Here is a 13,228-nt window from a genome sequence, read left to right as displayed (position 1 = left end):
GTGAGTCCAGAGAGTGCACTGGCACCACTGGGGATGCATTGCAGTGAGTCCAGAGAGTGCACTGGCACCACAGATGATGCAGTACAGTGAGTCCAGTGAGTGCACTGGCACCACTGGGGATGTAGTGCAGTGACTCGAGAGAGTGCACTTGCACCACTGGGGATGCACTGCAGTGAGTCCAGAGAGTGCACTGGCACCACTGGGGATGCACTGCAGTGAGTCCAGAGAGTGCACTGGCACCACTGGGGATGCAGTGCAGTGAGTCCAGAGAGTGCACTGGCACCACTGGTGATGCACTGCAGTGAGTCCAGAGATTGCACTGGCACCACTGTGGATGCAGTGCAGTGAGTCCAGAGACTTCACTGGCACCACTGGGAATGCAGAGAAGTGAGTGCAGAGTGTGCACTGGCACCACTGGGGATGCAGTGCAGTGAGTCCAGAGAGTGCACTGGCACCACTGGGGATGCAGTGCAGTGAGTCCAGAGAGTGCACTGGCACCACCTGTGATGCAGTGCAGTGAGTCCAGAGAGTGCACTGGCACCAATGGGGCTGCAGTGCAGTGAGTCCAAAGAGTGCACTGGCACCACTGGGAATGCACTGCAGTGAGTCCAGAGAGTGCACTGGCACCACTGGTGATGCAGTACAGTGAGTCCAGAGAGTGCACTGGCACCACTGGGGATGCACTGCAGTGAGTCCAGAGAGTGCACTGGCACCACTGGGGATGCAGTGCAGTGAGTCCAGTGAGTGTACTGGCACCACTGGGGATGCACTGCAGTGAGTCCAGAGAGTGCACTGGCACCACTGAGAATGCACTTCAATGAGTCCAGAGAGTGCAGTGGCACCACTGGGGATGCACTGCAGTGAGTCCAGAGAGTGCAGTGGCACCACTGGGGATGCACTGCAGTGAGTCCAGAGAGTGCTTTGGCACCAGTGGGGATGCAGTGCAGTTACTCCAGAGACTGCACTGGCACCACTGGGGATGCAGTGCAGTGAGTCCAGAGAGTGCACTGGCACCAGTGGGGATGCACTGCAGTGAGTCCAGAGAGTGCACTGGCACCACTGGGGATGTGTCCAGTGAGTCCAGTGAGTGCACTGGCACCACTGGGGATGCAGTGCAGTCAGTCCAGTGAGTGCACTGGCACCACTGGGGGTGCAGTACAGTGAGTCCAGAGAGTGCACTGGCACCACTGGGGATGCACTGCAGTGAGTCCACAGAGTGCACTAGCACCACTGGGGATGCAGTGCAGTGAGTCCAGAGAGTGCGCTGGAACCACTGGGGATGCAGTGCAGTGAGTCCAGAGAGTGCACTGGCACCACTGGGGATGCAGTGCAGTGAGTCCAGAGAGTGCACTGGCACCAGTGGGGATGCACTGCAGTGAGTCCAGTGAGTGCACTGGCACCACTGGGGATGCAGTGCAGTGAGTCCAGAGAGTGCACTGGCACCACTGGGGAAGCAGTGCAGTGAGTCCAGAGAGTGCAGTGGCACCACTAGGGATGCAGTGCAGTGAGTCCAGAGAGTGCACTGGCAGCACTGGGGATGCAGTGCAGTGAGTCCAGAGAGTGCACTGGCACCACTGGGGATGCAGTTCAGTGAGTCCAGAGAGTGCACTGGCACCACTGGGGATGCAGTGCAGTGACTCCAGAGAGTGCACTGGCACCACTGGGGATGCACTTCAGTGAGTTCAGAGAGTGCACTTGCACCACTGGGGATGGGTTTCAAGCCAACTGCATTAACCGCTCATGCTTCTTTCTTATGAGACGTTAGTAAACCAATTACATAGCCTTGTCAAGACTAAATCACAGGTAAAAATCCTGTACATCTCATGTGGCCAACCACTCCCAACTAGGATTCCAAGAACCAGGAGGTTCGGTGAAAATAGGGCTAGTGCTATTAGAGGGGTGATTATTAGGGTAAGCCCTAAGCTGTCTTTAATGGAGAAGTATGGGTGGAATGGGATTTTGTCGCAGTCTGATACGATTCCTAGTGGGTTATTTGAGCCTGATTCGTGTAGGAAGGTTAGGTGGACTAGGGTGATTCCTGCAATTAGGAAGGGCAGTAGGAAGTGGATGGCGAAGAATCGGGTTAAGGTTGGATTGTCTACTGAGAATCCTCCTCAGGCTCATTCTACTAGAGTTTGCCCAATGTACGGGATGGCTGAGAATAGGTTGGTGATTACGGTGGCCCCTCAGAATGACATTTGTCCTCATGGTACGACATACCCTACGAAGGCAGTTGCTATTAGGGTGAGTAGGAGGATTACTCCTGTGTTTCAGGTTTCTTTGTATAGGTAGGAGCCGTAGTAGAGGCCTCGTCCGATGTGTAAGTAGATGCAGATAAAGAAGAGCGAAGCACCGTTGGCGTGGAGGTTGCGGATGAGCCATCCGTACTGGACGTCTCGGCATGTGTGAGCTACTGAGGAGAAGGCGAGTGAAGTGTCTGCGGTGTAGTGTATGGCTAGTAGCAGGCCTGTTAGGATTTGTGTGGCTAAGCAGATGGCTAGAAGGGAGCCAAAGTTTCATCAGGCAGAGATGTTGGAGGGGGCGGGTAGGTCGATTAGGGAGTTGTTGATTATTTTTAGTAGGGGATGGGATTTGCGGATGTTAGGGGCCATTAGTGAGTCTGTGTGTTATTAGGATTATTACCAGGATGGAGAGGGCGAAGGATCCTAGGTAGGCCTTAATTAGCCCTGTGTGTATTGAGGTTGCGGCTTTGCTTGCGGCTACTTGTAGTTCAGCAAGGCCCTCTGGCCCTATTTTTTTGAGTCAGGAGAGGTCGATCAAGTGTAGGGCAATGTTTTGTCCCTTTTCTAGTAGGTTTTTGGAGAAGAATCGGTGTACTAGGGGGTTGAAGTACCCTAATGCAGAGGAGAAGTTTATGAGGGGGTTTGGTTTGGGGTGAGTGAGGGTGTGTGTTATGTTCGATAGTTCTAGGGCTAGGATGATTCCTAGGATTGTTATGAGGATGGCAGCAGTTTTGGTGATAAGGGGTATGGTTATTGGGGGGGTTTTGGTTGGTGTGATGAAAGAGGTAATGATTATTCCTGCTGTAATGCTGCCTAGGGCGAGTCGGGTTAGGGGGGCGGTGATTAGTGGGTTGTTTTCGTTTATTGATACTATTGGGGGGATTCGGGTTTGTCCAGCTTGGACTAGGATGGTTATGCGGATGCTGTAGGTTGCGGTGAATGCTGTGGCTATAAGGGTTAGGAGTAGGGCTCAAGTATTTAGGTATGATGTGTTTAAGCTTTCGATGATGAGGTCTTTTGAGTAGAATCCGGCTAGGAATGGGGTTCCTATCAGCGCCAGGTTTCCGATGGTTAGGCAGGAAGTAGTGACTGGGAGTATTTTCTGTAGGCCTCCTATCTTTCGGATATCTTGTTCTCCGTTTAGGTTGTGGATGATAGACCCTGAGCATAGGAATAGTATGGCTTTAAAGAAGGCATGGGTTGAGATGTGTAGGAAGGCTAGTTGTGGGAGGTTTAGTCCGATAGTGACTATTATTAGTCCTAGTTGGCTGGATGTTGAGAAAGCAATGATTTTTTTGATGTCATTTTGGGTTAGGGCGCATGTGGCAGCGAATAGGGTTGATAGAGCACCTAGGCATAGGCAGGCAGTTAGGGCTGTCTGGTTGGTGGCTAGCAGGGGGTGCATGCGGATGAGCAGGAAGATTCCGGCTACTACTATGGTACTGGAGTGCAGTAGGGCTGATACTGGGGTGGGGCCTTCTATTGCTGCGGGCAGTCATGGGTGGAGTCCAAATTGGGCGGATTTTCCTGCGGCTGCGAGGATTAATCCTATGAGGGGGAGGATTGGGGTTTGGTGGGGGTGTACGGCTTGTTGGATCTCTCAGGTGTTGAATGTTGAAGCTAGTCATGCTATGCTCAGGGTCAGTCCGACGTCTCCGATTCGGTTGTAGATTACGGCTTGTAGGGCGGCGGTGTTGGCATCTGCTCGGCCTTGTCATCAGCCGATGAGAAGGAAGGACATGATTCGTACTCCTTCCCAGCCTACGAATAGGAGGAATATGTTGTTTGCGGTTGTTAGGAGGAGTATGGCGACTAGGAATGTCAGTAGGTAGGTGAAAAATTTTGTTACGTATGGCTCTGAGGCCATGTATCATATGGCGAATTGTAGGATTGATCATGTTACAAATAGGGTGATTGGAAGAAATGTTATTGAGTATTGGTCTATTTTTAGGCTCAGGGGGATTTTAAAGTTTATAATGAATTTTCACTCCCAGTGGCAGGTGACAGATTCTACTCCCGAGTAGATGAATGCGGTTGTAGGGGCTAGGCTAATTAGGAATGCGGTTTTAACAGCGCGGGTGGTGGCTTGTGGGGTGTTTTTAAAGTTTTTAAATAGAAATGGCAGGATGATTGGGGTTAGGAGGATTGTCAGCGTGAGTAGTGTGAGGGAGTTGATTAGTAGTGTGGGGTTCACTACTTTTACTTGGATTTGCACCAAGATGGGTGGTTCCTAAGACCAGTGGATTGCTGTTATCCTTTAAAAGTAAGGGGGCTGAGGTTTTAGGCTCAGATGTAAGAGTTAGCAGCTCTTGTTGGTTAAACCCTCCCCTCGGCAGGTAAGAAGGTTTGAACTTCTATTCTTAGAATCACAGTCTAATGTTTGGTTTAAACTATACTTGCATGAGGGGATTCCGGAGATCAGTTCGGGTTTGAGGATTAGGAGGAATATTGGGATAATGTGGAGTGTTATGAGCAGGTGTTCTCGCGTGGTTGAGTTTTGCATAGATGTGATGTGGGAGGGGATTGAGCCTCGTTGGGTCATTAGTAGTATGAATAAGGTGTAGGAGGCGGTTAGTAGGGTTGCGATTCCTGTTAGGATGATCGTGAAGGCAGATCAGTTGAATAAGGTGATTATAATGGTTAGCTCTGCTATGAGGTTTGTTGTTGGGGGTAAGGCTATGTTTGTTAGATTGGCCAGCAATCATCAGGTAGCTATGAGTGGTAGGAGAGGTTGTAGGCCTCGTGTGAGTAGTAGAATTCGGCTGTGCGTACGTTCATAGTTTGTGTTGGCTAGGCAGAATAGTATGGAGGAAGTTAGTCCATGGGAAATTATTAGGATCATTGCCCCTGAGAATGATCAGTGGGTTTGGATTATTCCTGCGGCGATAACTAGGCCTATGTGGCTAACGGATGAATAAGCGATTAGTGATTTTAGGTCTGTCTGTCGTAGGCAGATTGAGCTAGTCATTAGGGCGCCTCATAGGGCCAGGGTTAGGAAGGGGTAGTGCAGGAGGTTGGACAGTGGGCCCATAAATAGAGTGACTCGTATAATTCCGTATCCTCCTAGCTTTAGTAGTAGGGCGGCGAGGAGTATTGAGCCTGCGATGGGTGCTTCTACGTGGGCTTTTGGCAGTCAGAGGTGTAGGCCGTATAGTGGGGCTTTTACTATGAATGCTATGAGCAGTGCTAGACCTGATAGTATTCCTGTCCATGAGGTGGATAGGGTTGGGTGGGTTAGTTGTAGGGTTGGCAGGTGCAGGGTGCCAATTTTCACGTATAGGTGTATGATTGTGATTAGCAGGGGTAGAGAGCTTACTAGCGTGTAGAATAGCAGGTAGATGCCAGCGCTTAGGCGTTCTGGTTGGTTCCCCCATCGGGTGATTAAGATTAGGGTGGGAATGAGGGTTGCTTCAAATGAGATGTAAAATAGTGCTAGTTCTGTGGTGGAAAAGGCTAGTAGGATGAATGGCTGGACTGCGACTAAGGTTGAGATAAAGATTCGTTTGCGTTGTAGGGGTTCTTGTTGCAGGTGGTTTTGGCTTGCTATGATTATGAGTGGGAGTAGTCAGCAGGATAGTACTAGGAGGGGGGATGAGATTTGGTCAATTCCTGTTCAGTTGGATAAAAATTTGTAGGGGTAGTAGGTTGGGATTAATCACTGTAGGCTTAGGGCAGCGATTAGGAGGCTGTATAAGGTGGTGTTAGTCCATAGAAATTTTGGTGGAGACAGCAGGGCTGTTGGAAGAAGTATGATTGTGGGTAGGATGATTTTTAGCATTGCAGGAGGTTTAGGTTGTGTAGATGGTCGGAGCCATGTGTGCGGGTGGAGGCTACTAGGATGGCCAGGCCTGTGCCCGCCTCACACGCTGAGAAGGTTAGCATGAGAATTGGTACCATGGTGAATGAGGAGACTTGGTTTTCGATGGATCATATTGATAGGCCTACGAATATCGATAATATTATGCTTTCAAGGCATAGTAGGGCGGATACTAGGTGGGTTCGGTGGAAGGCTAGTCCTAGTCCGCTGAAAATGAAGGCTGAGTAGAAGCTTAAATGTAGGGGCGACATAAAAAAGTTACAGGGTTGGCTGTAATCTGCTGGGTCGAAACCAGCTATCTTTTTGGTTAGACTAACTTTCTGTTATTCTGCTCATTCTAGGCCCCCTTGAATTCACTCGTAGGCCAGTCCGAGTGTTAGGAGAAGGAGGATCACTACAGTTCAGGTGAGGGTCATTAGGGGGGATTGGAGTTGGACGGCTCATGGCAGGGGGAGTAGGAGGGCGATTTCTAGGTCGAATAGGACGAACAGGATGGCTACTGAGGAAGAATCGGACTGAGAATGGTAATCGAGCAGATCCAAGTGGGTCGAATCCACATTCGTTACGGTGAGAGTTTCTCTGAGTCGGGGTTTATTTGGGCGAGTCAGAAGTTTAATGCGGTTAGGGCGGCGCTTAGGATTGATGATAGGGCAAATATGAACATGAGTGCGTTCATTGCTCTCCTCTGGGTTTATACCAGATTCTAGAGATTGGAAGTCAATTGTAATTAATATACTAGAAGAGCAAGATCCTCATCAGTAGATGGTTATGTAGAGGAATAGTCAGATGACGTCTACGAAGTGTCAGTATCAGGCTGCTGCCTCGAATCCGAAGTGGTGGTCTGATGTAAAGTGGAACTTGATCAGTCGGAAGAGGCAGACGGTCAGGAAGGAGGATCCGATGATTACGTGGAGTCCGTGGAATCCAGTGGCAACGAAGAAGGTAGATCCGTAGACGCTATCGGCGATTGAGAATGGGGCTTCGTGGTATTCTATTGCTTGTAGGGCTGTGAAGTAGAATCCCAAGAGGATCGTTAGGGTTAGGGCGTGGATGGCGTGTTTTCGGTTTCCTTCTGTGATGCTGTGATGGGCTCACGTTACGGTAACGCCTGAGGCTAGTAGGATGGCTGTGTTTAGTAGGGGGACTTCTATCGGGTTGAGTGGTTTAATTCCTGTTGGGGGTCATTGGCCTCCTAGTTCTGGGGTTGGGGCCAGGCTCGAGTGGAAGAACGCTCAGAAGAACCCTAAGAAGAAGAATGCTTCGGATGTGATGAAAAGGATTATGCCGTATCGTAGGCCTTTTTGGACTGTGGGAGTGTGATGGCCTTGGAAGGTGCTTTCTCGTACAATGTCTCGTCATCATTGGAGTATTACTAGGAGTATTGAGATGAGGCCTAGGGTTAGTAGTATGGATGAGTTGTAGTGGAATCACATGATTAATCCTGAGGTTGTGAGTAGGGCGGCGGCTGCCCCGAAGATTGGTCAAGGGCTTGGGTCAACTATGTGGTATGAGTGTGCTTGGTGTGCCATTAGATGTTTTCTTGTAAGTATAGGCTTAGAAGGAGCACGAAGACGTAGGCCTGGATTATGGCTACTGCTACTTCTAGGATGGTTAGGAGTAGTAGGATGATTATTGTTAGGATGGATACTGCAGGAAGGGTGGGTATTAATGCAATGGAGGCTGTAGAGATGAGTTGGATGAGTAAGTGTCCTGCTGTAAGGTTGGCTGTAAGGCGGACTCCGAGGGCTAGGGGGCGGATTAGTAGGCTGGTTGTTTCGATCAGGATTAGTGCGGGGATTAGGGGTGTAGGGGTACCTTCGGGTAATAGGTGGGCTAAAGAGGCTGATGGTTGGTTTCGTAGGCCTGTTAGTAGTGTGGCGAGCCATAGTGGGAAGGCTAGGGCTATGTTCATAGATAGTTGGGTGGTTGGGGTGAATGTATATGGAAGGAGGCCTAGAAGGTTGATTGTAAGAAGTATGATTATTAGGGATGTAAATATTATGGCTCATTTGTGGCCATTTTTGTTGAGTGGGACTATTAGTTGTTTTGTGATTAGGTGAAGGAGTCATGTTTGGATAGTAGAAAGGCGGTTGTTGATTCATCGGTTGTTTGGGGACGGGAATAGTAGGGCTGGGAAGAGTAGGGATAGTAGGATTAAGGGGATGCCAAATAGATTGGGGCTGGAAAATTGGTCAAAGAAGCTTAGGTTCATGGTCAGGATCATGGTGTGGGTTTGGTAGTGAGGGAGGTCTTATTTGATGGGGGGTTGGTTGTGGTGAAGGCTAGTAGTTTTGGTTGGATGAGGAGTGCTAGGGTTAATCAGGTTATAATTATGATTGAAAATCATGGTGCGGGGTTAAGCTGTGGCATATCATTAAGGAGGGGGAAGTCCCTCTTTGGCTAGCTTAAAAGGCTAGTGCTGTTGCATAGCTTCTTAATGATTAGGATGATGATAGAAGGGACGATCAGGCCTCGAAATGTGGGAGTGGGGTTGATTCTACTACAATGGGTATGTAGCTGTGATTAGCCCCGCAAATTTCTGAGCATTGTCCGTAAAAAATCCCAGGCCGGGTGGTAATGAATGAAGTTTGGTTTAGTCGGCCTGGGATTGCGTCTGTTTTAACTCCGAGCGTTGGGACTGCTCAGGAGTGGAGTACGTCTCCTGCAGTAATGATCACGCGGATGGGGGATTCTATTGGGATAACTACGCGGTGGTCAACTTCTAGCAGTCGGAAGTGGCCGTTGGGTAAGTCTGGGGTGGGCACTATGTAGGAGTCGAATGATAGGTCTTTGAAGTCTGTGTATTCGTAGCTTCAGTATCATTGGTGGCCGATGGCTTTTAGGGTGAGGTCTGGTTCGTCGATTTCGTCCATTATGTAGAGGATTTGTAGGGATGGGAGGGCGAGGAGTACCAGGACGATAGCAGGTAGGATTGTCCAGATCAGCTCTACTTCTTGGGCGTCTACAGCATTGGACGAGAGTATTTCTGTTAGTATGTGGGCTAAAAGGTAGAGAACTAGGCTGCAGATAGCTAGGGCAACGATTAGGGCGTGGTCGTGGAATTCAACGAGTTCTTCTATGATGGGTGATGAGGCGTCTTGGAATCCTAGTTGGGAGTGGTTGGCCACATGAGATGTACAGGATTTTTACCTGTGATTTAGTCTTGACAAGGCTATGTAATTGGTTTACTAACGTCTCATAAGAAAGAAGCATGAGCGGTTAATGCAGTTGGCTTGAAACCAGCATGTGAGGGTTCGATTCCTTCCTTTCTTGTACTTGGACGAAGGCCGGTTCCTCGAAAGTATGGTATGGGGGAGGGCAGCCGTGGATTCATTCAACGTTTGTGGTAGTTAGTTCTGGTTGTAGGACTTTTCGTTTGGCCGGAAAGGCTTCTCAGATGATGAATATTAGTATGATTACGGCTACTATTGAGATTAGGGAGCCGATGGAGGAAATGGTGTTTCATAGTGTGTAGGCGTCGGGATAGTCCGAGTATCGTCGGGGTATTCCTGCTAGGCCTAGGAAGTGCTGGGGGAAGAACGTTAGGTTTACTCCTGTAAATATTACCCCGAAGTGGGCTTTTGCTCATGTTTGGTGTAGGGTAAACCCAGTGAGTAGTGGGAATCAGTGAGTAAATCCTGCTAGAATGGCAAAGACGGCGCCTATGGATAGGACGTAGTGGAAGTGGGCAACTACGTAGTACGTGTCGTGCAGGGCGATGTCTAGGGAAGAGTTTGCAAGAACGATTCCTGTTAATCCTCCGATGGTAAATAGGAAGATAAATCCTAGAGCTCATAGTATTGGGGGGGTCTCATTTGATTGTTCCTCCGTGCAGGGTGGCTAGTCAGCTAAATACTTTGATTCCGGTAGGGATGGCAATGATTATAGTGGCTGATGTAAAGTAGGCTCGGGTATCAACGTCTATTCCTACTGTAAACATGTGGTGAGCTCAGACGATGAATCCTAGGAAGCCGATGGATAGTATGGCTCAGACTATTCCCATGTAGCCGAAGGGCTCCTTTTTGCCTGAGTAGTACGTGACTACGTGTGAGATGATTCCGAACCCCGGTAGGATCAGAATATAGACTTCTGGGTGTCCGAAGAATCAGAATAGGTGTTGGTACAGGATTGGGTCTCCTCCTCCAGCGGGGTCGAAGAATGTGGTGTTTAGGTTTCGATCAGTTAGTAATATTGTAATACCGGCGGCGAGTACGGGGAGTGATAGAAGGAGTAGGATGGCGGTAATTAGTACGGATCAGACAAATAGTGGGGTTTGGTATTGTGAGAGTGCGGGGGGTTTTATGTTGATGGCTGTGGTGATAAAGTTGATGGCCCCAAGGATGGAGGAGATACCGGCTAAGTGGAGTGAGAAGATAGCCAGGTCTACTGAAGCTCCGGCGTGGGCAAGGTTACCTGCTAGGGGAGGGTAGACAGTTCAGCCTGTGCCGGCGCCAGCTTCTACAGTGGATGAGACTAGTAGTAGGAGGAATGATGGGGGGAGGAGTCAAAAGCTTATGTTGTTTATTCGCGGGAATGCTATGTCGGGGGCACCGATTATGAGGGGGACTACTCAGTTGCCGAATCCTCCGATCATGAGCGGATGCAGTGCAGTGAGTTCAGAGAGTGCACTGGCACCACTGGGCATGCAGTGCAGTGAGTCCAGAGAGTGCACAGGCACCACTGGGGATGCAGTGCAGTGAGTCCAGAGAGTGCACTGGCACCACTGGGGATGCAGTGCAGTGAGTCCAGACATTGCACTGGCACCACCGGGGCTGCAGTGCAGTGAGTCCAGAGAGTGCACTGGCACCACTGGGGATGCAGTGCAGTGAGTCCAGAGAGTGCACTGGCACCACTGGTGATGCAGTACAGTGAGTCCAGAGAGTGCACTGGCACCACTGGGGATGCACTGCAGTGAGTCCAGAGAGTGCACTGGCACCACTGGGGATGCACTACAGTGAGTCCAGAGATTGCACTGGCACCACTGGGGATGCAGTGCACTGAGTCCAGAGAGTGCACTGGCACCACTGGGGATGCAGTGCATTGAGTCCAGAGAGTGCACTGGCACAACTGGGGATGCACTTCAGTGAGTCCAGAGAGTGCACTGACACGACTGGGGATGCAGTGCAGTGAGTCCAGAGAGTGCACTGGCACCACTGGGGATGCAGTGCAGTGAGTCCAGAGAGTGCACTGGCACCACTGGGGATGCAGTGCAGTGACTCCAGAGAGTGCACTGGCACCACTGGGGATGCAGTGCACTGAGTCCAGAGATTGCACTGGCACCACTGTGGATGCAGTGCAGTGAGTCCAGAGACTTCACTGGCACCACTGGGAATGCAGAGAAGTGAGTGCAGAGTGTGCACTGGCACCACTGGGGATGCAGTGCAGTGAGTCCAGAGAGTGCACTGGCACCACTGGGGATGCAGTGCTGTGACTCCAGAGAGCGCACTGGCACCACTGGGGATGCAGTGCAGTCAGTCCAGTGAGTGCACTGGCACCACTGGGGGTGCAGTACAGTGAGTCCAGAGAGTGCACTGACACCACTGGGGATGCAGTGCAGTGAGTCCAGACAGTGCACTGGCACCACTGGGGATGCAGTGCAGTGAGTCCAGAGAGTGCACTGGCACCACTGGGGATGCACTGCAGTGAGTCCAGAGAGTGCACTGGCACCATTGGGGATGCAGTGCCGTGAGTCCAGAGAGTGCACGGGCACCACTGGGGATGCAGTGCAGTGAGTCCAGACAGTGCACTGGCACCACTGGGGATGCAGTGCAGTGAGTCCAGAGAGTGCACTGGCACCACTGTGGATGCAGTGCAGTGAGTCCAGAGACTTCACTGGCACCACTGGGAATGCAGAGAAGTGAGTGCAGAGTGTGCACTGGCACCACTGGGGATGCAGTGCAGTGAGTCCAGAGAGTGCACTGGCACCACTGGGGATGCAGTGCAGTGAGTCCAGAGAGTGCACTGGCACCACCTGTGATGCAGTGCAGTGAGTCCAGAGAGTGCACTGGCACCAATGGGGCTGCAGTGCAGTGAGTCCAAAGAGTGCACTGGCACCACTGGGAATGCACTGCAGTGAGTCCAGAGAGTGCACTGGCACCACTGGTGATGCAGTACAGTGAGTCCAGAGAGTGCACTGGCACCACTGGGGATGCAGTGCAGTGAGTGCAGAGAGTGCACTGGCACCACTGGGGATGCAGTGCAGTGAGTCCAGTGAGTGTACTGGCACCACTGGGGATGCACTGCAGTGAGTCCAGAGAGTGCACTGGCACCACTGAGAATGCACTTCAATGAGTCCAGAGAGTGCAGTGGCACCACTGGGGATGCACTGCAGTGAGTCCAGAGAGTGCAGTGGCACCACTGGGGATGCACTGCAGTGAGTCCAGAGAGTGCTTTGGCACCAGTGGGGATGCACTGCAGTTTCTCCAGAGACTGCACTGGCACCACTGGGGATGCAGTGCAGTGAGTCCAGAGAGTGCACTGGCACCACTGGGGATGTGTCCAGTGAGTCCAGTGAGTGCACTGGCACCACTGGGGATGCAGTGCAGTCAGTCCAGTGAGTGCACTGGCACCACTGGGGGTGCAGTACAGTGAGTCCAGAGAGTGCACTGGCACCACTGGGGATGCACTGCAGTGAGTCCACAGAGTGCACTAGCACCACTGGGGATGCAGTGCAGTGAGTCCAGAGAGTGCGCTGGAACCACTGGGGATGCAGTGCAGTGAGTCCAGAGAGTGCACTGGCACCACTGGGGATGCAGTGCAGTGAGTCCAGAGAGTGCACTGGCACCAGTGGGGATGCACTGCAGTGAGTCCAGTGAGTGCACTGGCACCACTGGGGATGCAGTGCAGTGAGTCCAGAGAGTGCACTGGCACCACTGGGGAAGCAGTGCAGTGAGTCCAGAGAGTGCAGTGGCACCACTAGGGATGCAGTGCAGTGAGTCCAGAGAGTGCACTGGCAGCACTGGGGATGCAGTGCAGTGAGTCCAGAGAGTGCACTGGCACCACTGGGGATGCAGTTCAGTGAGTCCAGAGAGTGCACTGGCACCACTGGGGATGCACTTCAGTGACTCCAGAGAGTGCACTGGCACCACTGGGGATGCACTTCAGTGAGTTCAGAGAGTGCACTTGCACCACTGGGGATGGGTTTCAAGCCAACTGCATTAACCGCTCA

The 13,228-nt window shown here is 51.3% G+C and overlaps 3 long non-coding RNA genes across 3 annotated transcripts in view; 2 read left to right on the top strand and 1 right to left on the bottom strand.

The window, feature by feature from the left end:
* The window catches only part of LOC310879947, a 98,551-nt gene extending 92,275 nt beyond the window's left edge, over window positions 1-6,276 (top strand). The window contains exon 2 of the long non-coding RNA XR_014571276.1: window positions 5,194-6,276. This is a non-coding gene — a long non-coding RNA (uncharacterized lncRNA). The remainder of the gene's footprint in view (window positions 1-5,193) is intronic.
* The window catches only part of LOC310879944, a 173,278-nt gene that overhangs the window by 107,708 nt on the left and 52,342 nt on the right, over window positions 1-13,228 (top strand). The window lies entirely within an intron of this gene.
* Window positions 1-13,228, bottom strand: part of LOC310879943 — a 175,736-nt gene that overhangs the window by 113,913 nt on the left and 48,595 nt on the right. The window lies entirely within an intron of this gene.

This window comes from Anser anser (assembly GCF_964211835.1).
Source record: "Anser anser genome assembly, chromosome: 11".
NCBI lineage: Eukaryota > Metazoa > Chordata > Aves > Anseriformes > Anatidae > Anser > Anser anser.
Note: the sequence above shows the minus strand (reverse complement) of the source record. Positions and strands in the feature narration are given on the sequence as shown.